We start from the raw sequence: 8217 nt of genomic DNA, 5'->3' as shown, positions 1-8217 counted from the left end.
TTCCCTGCTAAGAGACACACACACACACACACACACACACACACACACACACACACACACACACACACACCCTGTCTGACTCATTGATTGTTCATTTGACTGAGTTAGAGCAAGTTGGAATCTATGACCCACGACTACAGCTCTGAAAATTAATTTGTATCATATTTAGTGTCACGGTTTTCGGTTCTGTGCGGTTCTTGTTATTTTTCTTTTAATCTCTAACACTCCAGAAATAAACCTCAGCATATGATATATAACAATGTTCCCACACACCAGACTTGGGTAACGCAAGGCAGCTTTATTTGTAGAGCAAAGTTCAGCAACAGGGCAATTCAAAGTGCTTTACATAAAAAGATTAAAAAAATTAAAGTTACAGCGCAGTTTAAGAAATTAAACATTAAAGAGCAGTTATAAACAGTTAAACATATAAAAGCCAAACAATAGCAGATCTTAGGCTGCTAGTATGGGACGGTGTGTAAGCCGCTGCCACACACACGTTATCGGGGGGGTCAATAACCATTATGTGGAAACCCAAACTTTGTTGACCAATAAGGTCGCTCTATACAGGCAGAACCGTATGTCTTTACCATCATGTTGTCCTCATGTTGTCCTCATGTTGTCCCCATGTTGTCCTACATCATTGTTCTTTTTCAATTCCCCAAAATAACATGATTGATTCCACCCAACGCTCTTTGCCAAGTACAAATCTCTACTTTCATTAATTTTGGGGCGTCTTATTCAATTTCATAGCATTGTAAAACAAATGGAAGTAGTTTTGAAATAGTATTGAGTAAAAGTTGACATATTCCAGTCTGTGATTATCATCAACATCCATTCCTTTAATTTTAGTCTCAATAATTCCTAATTTCTGTTTTTCTTACTCAAACATTAGGTATAATTTCTCATAAATGAGGATTATTGACCATAAATTCCAAAGATATCTATAAAACTAAAGATAATAAGTTAGTGCTGTAGTGTTAAAAAAGTGACAAACATTGACAAAAAGCGTCACGTTTTGAAAAAAGGGACAAAAATGTAAGAAAAAGTTTATAACATTGATTAAAAGCATCAACAAAAGTGTTGATTTTCCAATTTTGACGGGAAGACAACACAAGGATTAAGGCTCTTTGGCATCGGCTTCACTTCTCCGACCCTGAAGTTGCATTTCCTCCTAAAAGCGTCGTTTTGGACGTGTCCTCCTGGACAGCCAGTGTGCTGTACTGTATGTGAACTGCAGAACAACATATTCTGACATAAGATAACAGTGAAAAAGTGAGACTAAGAGACCGTGAACTAAAAAAAGAGATGTGAAGGGAAATGCAGAGGGCAAGCAAGATGGAGGGAGGAATAGTAGAGCAGAGATGGCATGAAAGGAGGAGAGCAGAGGAAGAGATAATGTGCGATGTTGTACAGAAAAGTAACCAGGTGTTGCTGTCTCTCCGCTCCGTAGAACTGGACCCTCCAGCACATCCCGCTGTGAGATGTGTGTTTGGCGAGGTTGCTTCTTGCTCTGCTCATTACTCTCTTAATGGAATAGAGACATCTGCTTCATCAGCCTCTCTCTCTCTCTTTCCCTCTGTACCTCTGTCTCTCTCTCTCATTCAAACACTCCATCTTTCTTGTTCCCATCCCTCCCTGTAAAACTTTGTAGGGAAAGAGAGGATGGGAAGGGAGAGAATGTGTGTTGCCAGGGTGCAAATGATCGAAGGAAAAAAGGAGGATGATGGTGCCAAGTGTCCACGAGGGACACCGGTGAGGAATGAGGGGAGGAAGACAGCACACCAGAGAGAATGGAGGACGAGGAGGTGTAGAGGAAGAGAGGAGGAGAAGTGCCAGCTCTTTGCCCCAGGCTGGGTAATAATGATGCTAATGAGTTAGATCAACAGAGGGTTTGAGTGCCATGAATGAAGTTATTTTCAGGCTACACTGTAAAAAAAATAACAGCCTGTTTAAAGTGAGCTTGTTTCAGCTGCTGCATTACGTGCTATAGTCTATTTCAACAATATTTCATCCATGGGATTGTTCAAGTACCGGCACTCTTTTTGGCCGGATGTCCGTCACCTTCCTGTGGATTTCTGAGGACTATGATCACCTGGTCCTCAGGTCTCTGCAGGGTAAATCCAGACAGCTAGCTAGACTATCTGTCCAATCTGAGGACTATGGTTACCTGGTCCTCAGATCTCTGCAGGGTAAATCCAGACACCTAGCTAGACGGTCTGTCCAATCTGAGACAACTTTTGACCATACACATGTTCCACTAAAACAAGTTCTATAGTAATTGTATTAAGACGTACCAGAATAGGTGAATGTGGTTTGATTACTAGCCAGTCAGAAGCAGAGTATGAGGGCCCTGACAGTACCTAGGTAAGGACTACTAGCCAGTCAGAAGCAGAGGATGAGGGCCCTGACAGTACCTAGGTAAGGACTACTAGCCAGTCAGAAGCAGAGTATGAGGGTCCTGACAGTACCTAGGTAAGGACTACTAGCCAGTCAGAAGCAGAGTATGAGGCCCTGACAGTACCTAGGTAAGGACTACTAGCCAGTCAGAAGCAGAGTATGAGGCCCTGACAGTACCTAGGTAAGGACTACTAGCCAGTCAGAAGCAGAGTATGAGGGCCCTGACAGTACCTAGGTAAGGACTACTAGCCAGTCAGAAGGTACCTGAAAATTGGGCGGCACCTGAACAATCCCCAAAATGCAACATCATTGATATAGACTATGCTATATTAGACCTGTCAGCAGCTCTTGGGGGGGTTTCAGACTACCTATCTACCCCAAAAGTTGTTTCTGGCTATGGCTTGGCATGTTTCTGCCACCTGGGTAAAAACACTTATGCACAATGCATGAATTGTATTTCCACCTGGCTGACGCTGGCTGGAATCTGATTCCCCTCCGGAGGTTTTCCTGACAGACTTGATTCCAGGTTTCATCTCTGTGGACACCATGAGCCCTTAGACCGTATCCAAATAAGATAGCAGATAACATTTTAATACCAGATAAACAAACAGAATGACAGATAGTGGTGGCTGGGGCACATCGCCTTAACAATACAGCAGAAAAAGCAAATCTGAAGATGTAGAGGGAGGGAATGAGCTATCATTATTGTGAATTGTCTTGCTTTGAACACTTTTCACAACACGGTTGCACCAGGATTAAAATGGCAAATAAAATCAAAACATCTGAAAATGATATTGAGATAAAAGGGAAGCCGAGCCTACATAGCATTCATAAAAAAAGAATAAAAGACAGGATGTGGGAAGTGATTTAAAAGGGCACTGGTTCTTCAGGCCTGTAGGGCAGAAAAGCAAGAATAGAGAGACCGCAAGGAACAGAAAGAGCAAAATTTAAAAAAAAATAACAGGCTGAGAAAATTACAGAATGGAGGTATGGAATAAAAGATGGAAACGTTGGACCTGGGGGGGAAGGGAGGTGGAGAAATGGGCACAGCGAGCAGGTGTTGGATGGAAAGATGTGATAAAGAGAGAGAAGTAGTCATCGGGGGAGCTGAGAGTGACAGGGAAAGATGAAGGAGAGTGAGAAGGGAGAGAGGCAGAGAGACACAGAGAGAGAGAGGGATGTGGTAAAATGAAAGAGAAAGGGACAGAAACAGGGAACCCACAGAGAGAGAGAGAGAGAGGGGTGGAGAGAGACAGAGAGAGGGAGAGAAGGAGACAAACTGAGAATAAGAATGAGGGGGATGAGATACAGCAGCACTGGCATAAACAGAGCAGAAACAGAGAGAACATCACGGGAGAAATGAGGGAGATATGGTGCATTAGTCATGTACATGTCATGTGTATATTAAGAAAGATAGAAATGCTCCTGAATAAATTATGAATATGCATGAATACATCCAACTAACAGTCCTATACACCAGAAACCCTTTCATGACAAACAACAAAACATTATGCTTTGGTACAAGATGAAAGTTAAGATGAAAACCTTTACAGCACGTACAGCACATCTCCATAATCCATGCATTGACCTTGAGCGGAGCGTTGTAGCCAACGCTTTCTGTCTTTTATGTAATCGTTTATAAATACCTTCAGTCAGTGGTTGTTGTGACAGACGCAGGTCTCTGTTCCGGGTCTTCAGGGCACGCCACTGATCGTCTAAGGGCCCGGTTTGTGCAGGATACAGAACCAACATACTGTAGGTCAGCTTCAGTTTTTAACCCCAGAAGCACAATAATTAGAATTTATCTATCCATCCATCCATCCGTCCATCCGTCCGTCTTCTGTCGCTTATCCGGTATCGGGTCGCGGGTAGGGGGGGGGGGGACCAGCTCCAGCAGGAGACCCCAGACTTCCCTTTCCCGAGCCACATCAACCCTTCATTTGTCTTCCCCAAAAAATATCAACACTTTTGTTGAGGTTTTTTATCGATGTTTTTAACTTTTTCAACACTTGACTCTTTTTTCCAACCTTCTCTCTCTCTGTCTCTTTCTCTCAGCCCTAACCGGCCGAGGCAGATGCCCCCCCCCCCCCCCCCCCCCCCCCCCCCCCCCCCCCCCCACCCTGAGCCATGGTTCTGATCGAGGTTTCTGCCTCTTGCCTCTGTGGCCTTGTGCTTGCTCTTGGTGGGGACTGTTGGGTTTCTGTAAATAACATCCCAGAGTACGGTCTAGACCTGCTCTTTTATGAAAAGCCCAAAGAGATAACTGTTGTTGTGATTTATCGCTTCATAAATAAAATTGAATCGAATTATTGTGCCAACGATGTTTTTTGGATCAGGAAATTTGATCCAACTATGCGTGGACTGGACAGACGGAGCTCTGTGGGTGTTGCAGCCTAGTTCGACAGATATAAGAAAACACTGGAGGAGACACATTTAAATGAGGAAAAGAGAGGTGATGACTGGGGTTAGGAAGAACTTTCTCGTACTGAAACATTACAAGGCAGCTGGGTTATTGTGGAGGCTGTGTTAGAGGGTCAGATAATAGCTATTGTAAATGCTCATGTGCCTAACACATCACAACCAGAGTTTGTGTCATGAAGTGAGTCTGCAATACAGTAAGGGGTATATGGAATGACAACATCATAATTGGAGACTTTAACCAGGTTATGGGTTGTTTATTTGGATATACTGGATCCTCCCATCCTAGGCCAGTTCATGACCCAGCATGTGCTGCTGTTGATGTAATGATGGGAGAGCTGGGATTAGTTGATGTGTGGAGGTTACTCCATCCCCAAGAAAAAGAGTTTTCTCTGTCCCACATTCAACCTATTCCAGAATTTACTATTTCCTGATATCCCGCTCGCTGCTGAGTCAGACTATTAGTCCCACATTTGGCAACATAGCTCTAACAGACCATGCTCCATTTGATTTAGCCATATCTGTTAAAGAAAACACAAAATCTACAAGAGGTGGAGCTTGAATTATCTATTGCTAAATAGAGAGTAATATTGGGAGAGCATCAGAAATGTATTAAACAAATTTTGGGAGTTTAATGAGGGTTCAATTGATGATATTGGCATGACATGGGATGCTTTCAAAGTCTTTTGGGGGGGGGGGGGGGCATCTCATTCATTATAGCTCGAGTTAAAAAGTGGAGAGGGATAAATTACAGACGCTAGAGCAAGATATCAAGGAACTGAAGAAACATGTCCAACATATGCAGCACCCGGAAAGGGAAATATGGAACAAGTTAATTCAATTAATACATAAGCTGAACAATAATCTACAGAAATAAAGTTGAATATGCACTATTCTGTTCCAATCAGAAGTACTTTGAACAAGGTGAGAGAGCACGTAAGGTATTAGCGCTTAGGGAAAAACAGATGCAAACCTCTAACTTAATCCAATCCGTATTTGATCACAATAACAAGCTGATTAATGGAGTATCTCCAATATCTTACCAAAAATGATATACATTGCAACGGAAAATGACGGACTTATTTTCGTCCATTAAAATTCCAACTCTAACGGAGGAACAAAGAAACTTTTTGGAAGGAGAAGTTACCTTAGCAGAAATTTAACAAGCAATCCACAGTCTCCACTGAGGCAAAGCTCCTGGAAATGATGGATTTTCGTCTGATTTTAGAAGAAATACTGTATGTGGAAGATAGAGCCCCAAGCCCCAAGATTGTGAGCTGTTCACCAGGATGCTTTGCGTAAGGGTAAACTCCTAGCTAGTATGAGATAAGCTGTTATCACTGTACTCCATAAAAAAGGAAAAGACCCCCAATATTTGGGAGACTATTGTCCAATCTCTGTAATTATCTCCAAGGTTCTTGCTGCCAGGCTGGAACGGGGGCTTCCCAGTCTGCAGATCAGGTCGGGTCTGTTAAAAATAGCTGCTCAGCTGACAATCTCCACAGAATATTACACATAATGTGGAAAAGCAGGGATAGCCCCCATGGTTGCCTTCTCCATAGACGCGGAGAAGGCTTTTAATAAAGTTTAATTTGCTTTCCACTTTCATACATTGGAGAAATTCTGGTTCAGTCCATCCTTTAAGAAGTGGTTACAGCTAGTATATACAGAGCCGATGGCTACAGTAATTACGACTGGTGTAATGTTGCCTTCATTCAAACTTAGTCGTGGCACTAGACAGGGTTTGCCCCTATCACCGCTGATATTTGCCTTGTTTCTGGAACCACTGGCAATTGCTCTACTTTTCGTAGCTTTTTTTATTGTATGGTTTAAGAAAACAGGCAAAACACAGTGAGAGGGTTAATGGACCACACACACACACACACACACACACAAACACAGGCCCTGGATAAGGTCCGTGGAATGAACAGGCCTACTGCGGGCTTAAACAGCTGTGAAAACACTGCTTGTGTGCAGACACGTGTTCACTGCTGCTGTGTGATGTGGCTCGGTGTGCATATGTATACGTGACTGCATGAGATATCAAACAGTGTGATCGCTTTGATGGACAGAAAGATGTGCAAGAACACGAGAAAGACAAACACAAGGAGATGAATGAGGATGAGAATGTGATGGAGAGATCCATCAGATGGCGAGACATAAAGACTTGTAGGGACAGAGTGCCCGAGAGGGCTATCATTAGTCAAACGTCTGCAGCTAATGGCGTGCGTATCTTGTCGAGCGCACTGAGATTAATTAAATAAATCAAATTAAGATCCCACAATAGGTTTGGATGTAAAGGTCAAAGTGGGAGCTTCAACCTGTTCTATCAGATTACCATCTGAGCAGAATTAACCCGCGTGTTAATTACATGTTGAGGACAAAGCCGGAGCCCATGCCGCATCAGATTACATGTGTGGCGCGCTGACAGGCTGCACTTCACCCACCGGCGCTCTCGCCGCGTCACCAACGCCAGGAACTGTTTGAGACACCGTGTGTCATTGTTGTAGTCAAGACAACCTAAACCAAGATCAGAGTGTATGGAAACAGAGACAAGACCAAGACTTTGAGGGGTTGAGACAGAGTCAAGGCCAGACCTTTTTGCTACGCTTTGGCCCCATTGTATCACATCTCATCAAGACTTGGGGATTGGCTGAAACATACTGCCACATAGCTTGTAACTGGCACACTTTTCCTTTTATTCAATACAATACAGCACTCCTGATTGGTGGAAGACCGATAACAGCCCCACAATAGGAACTTGGGGGACTTCGTTGTCTAAAAGACATTTTAGCAAGGTTGGCTGTTACTTTTTTCTGAATTAAAGAACGCAATCAATCTACCATGTTCCTCTTTTTTCTTTAACCTTCAGACCTTAAGATCAGCCTCAAGGCGTATGGTGTCCCCTGGCAGAGGCCTTTACCCATCCATCCTATCCAGAAGTTATTTACTGTGCAGCCTAAAACCTGTGGTATGATATCTTGGCTTTATCAGTTCTCAGTAATAGCTGGCCCAGGCCCAGGCCCAGGCCGGGGTATAGATCTCAACTGGCATGATGTATGGTCTAGCATTCCAGAAGTATCTCGCAATCCAGACCATCAGCAGATTCACTACAGTTTCCTTCACAGGACGTATCTACCCCATGTGAAAATGCACCACATGAAAATAATGAACAGTCCTTTATGCACTTTCTGCCCAATAAAGGCACAAAGCATATATCTTCAAATGATCTGGGATCGCTTTCCCATTGGTCAGTTCTGGAACAGTGTTCCATCTAAATGTGTTGCCTTATTTAATGTGATTGCAGCTGTTATTGTGAATGTCTTGACTCTGAACAACCTGTCAGCCTTTCAGCTCTGGAAAACAGGCCGTGGTGTACAGTCTGTGATGAGCAGGTACACA

The sequence above is a fragment of the Etheostoma cragini genome, chromosome 3 (assembly GCF_013103735.1).
Source record: "Etheostoma cragini isolate CJK2018 chromosome 3, CSU_Ecrag_1.0, whole genome shotgun sequence".
Taxonomy (NCBI): domain Eukaryota; kingdom Metazoa; phylum Chordata; class Actinopteri; order Perciformes; family Percidae; genus Etheostoma; species Etheostoma cragini.
The sequence above is the reverse complement of the archived record's forward strand: the minus strand, read 5'-3'. Positions refer to the sequence as shown.